Below are 2,599 nucleotides of genomic sequence, written 5' to 3' on the forward strand. Positions count from 1 at the left end.
ACCTATTCCAACCCTGAGCTGATAAGGAGCACTATGACCCCACTATGGCCCACGGAGAAACATTCATAGTGAAATAGACCCGCACCTAAAAACTGCCCTCACCCCTTGCTAAACACAGAAATAGCAGAAGGTTATTGGGAAGTTTCAGATCTGCTAACCTCCCACCCAGACATCTCTAGGTTCTGCTCTGTCTGCAGCTGGAGAGAAAGGAGACATTTGACACTAACGAGATTTGGTTCTCATCTCAGCTTTATATCATTTCTGCCAATGAATACTTTCCAGGCCACAGCTCCACTTCATTCTTCCTTGATTTTTTTTTTTTTTTGAAGCCTACGGACTTTCCCCTTGAAAGTCAGTTTCTACTAACTTTCCTTCCTCTAGTCTGCCTCCCAAACCAAAAAAAAAAAAAAAAAAAAAAAAAGCTGAAGAGCAAAAGCCAAATCCCAAATGGCTTGGCTTGGTGGTGGTTTGGCAAGTGGCAGGTTTCTCCTGGAGAGAGAAAGAATTTGTGGGTAAAGGGTTAAACATTAACACGCTTCCCTGGAAGGTCTCCTCTATCCTGTTAATGGAACCCAAGTGCAAACCTTGGCAGGAATTGCACTATTAGCTCATGACAGGTGTAGTCATCATGCTGGTTGCTGCTGCATTTCTAGCAAAAAATCAGGGACATGGGGACCACTCCATGACACAGTAGGCTGGAACAGATTGCTTTGCAGACATCTCTTCTGGCTAAAATAATTCCCTCTAACAACTTCCTTGACATGCTGTTAGGATGGCCTATTTCCAAGGTAATGGCTGATGCATGAGGATGTAATAGACATCATCTGTGGTGTTCCAGAGAGGAAGCTGCCAGAACCACCCTGCTGCATTTTTCTCACAGAGGCACCTCCTATTCAGCAATGTTTACTAAACTGGGTCCCCTTGGTACATGCTCTCCAGCAGACTCTAGTTCTTTCCACGTTGTAACGTTGTTCACTTTTTCATCTAAGTCTGGGGCCACAAACTCAACCGTGTATGGGAACGAGCCAGATAAGATAAATGTCCAAAGCAAGTTAGGGCAACCAGAGTGTCACTGCCTGTCTAAAGGAAAAGGCCGCTCGCTCTTGTGCAATTGATTTCACTTCAGGATGCTCTTGTGGAAGAACTCGTTGCAGATCTCGTCTGATTAAAAACAGGCTCACCAGCAACATTCTGACAGTGTCAAGACTCTCTGTATTCTGGGATGAAGAGTGTCCACACCAGACTCCATGTCTACCTGGAACCTCAGAATGTGACTTTATTAGGAAATACGATCTTGGCAGCTTTAATTAATTAAATAAAGATGAGACCACACTGGATGAGGGTGGGCCCTAAATCTACTGACACCAAGACACACAGAGAGGAAAGGAAAGACACCAAGACACACAGAGAGGAGGGTGCTACGTGCAGATAGGGCCAGATGCTGGAGTGATCTATCTACACATCAAGGAATGCCAAGGATTGCCATCAACCACCAAAAGCTAAGAGAGAGGCAAAGAATCACCTGGCTGAAAATGGGATTCTACTCTATTTGTATTTATTTATTATTTTAAAAAAAATTTTAGGGGCGCCTGGGTGGCTCAGTGGGTTGAGCCTCTGCCTTTGGCTCAGGTCATGATCTCAGGGTCCTGGGATCAAGCCCTGTGTCAGGCTCTCTGCTCGGTGGGGAGCCTGCTTCCCCCTCATCTCTCTCTGCCTGCCTCTCTGCCTACTTGTGATCTCTGTCTGTCAAATAAATAAATAAAATTAAAAAAAAAAAAAGCAACTATTCCAGAGGAAAAAAAAATTTAAGATGCATTGATCTAGGCCCCAAAAGCAGCAAAAGAGAGAGAGGATAAAACAATTTTTTTAAGATTTTATTTATTTATTTGAGAGAGAGAGAGAGAACAAGCAAAAGGGAGGAGCTGTAGGCAGAGGGAGAAGCAGGGTCCCACTGAACAGGAGGCCCGATGCGGGGCTGGATCCCAGGACCCTGAGATCATGACCTGAGCCAAAGGCAGATGTTTAACCAACTGAGCCACCTAGGCATCCTCGTATTTATTTATAATGGAAAATTCTTTTGGCTTATAAAAGAGCAAAACATTTCAGTGAAAAAGAACAAAACAAATACACTCATAGGCCTCTGTGCTATGTTCTGTCTCATCTGAACAATCACAATCGCCCCAAATCTATTCTGGCTCCTTTCAACCCATTCTGTATACTGTAGCCAGGGGGATCTTTTGAAAACTCCAATCAGATGATGTCACCCATCTCCCTCAAATCCCTTAATGATGTCCCATTGCTCTTCCAATAAAGACTAAAATCTTTAGCATGGCCCACGAGATCCTGCCGCTCTGCCTCCCTCACTCTCTGCCTTCAAGTCTCACTGGCTTCTAGTGGCTCATGCTCCTTGCATTCTCTTTAACCTCAACACCTGTGCACCTGCTGGTCTCTCTACCTCAAGTATCTTTACATATCTTACCCCCACAATGTGCATACACACACATGCTCAGATGTACATATGCCCCTTGTACTTGGCTAATGCAAGGATGCCTACTCATCCTTCAGACCCCAGGTCAGTCATCATTTCCTCAGGAAAACT

This window comes from Mustela putorius, unplaced genomic scaffold, assembly GCF_011764305.1.
Source record: "Mustela putorius furo isolate JIRA1106 unplaced genomic scaffold, ASM1176430v1.1 tig00000145_pilon_pilon_pilon, whole genome shotgun sequence".
NCBI lineage: Eukaryota > Metazoa > Chordata > Mammalia > Carnivora > Mustelidae > Mustela > Mustela putorius.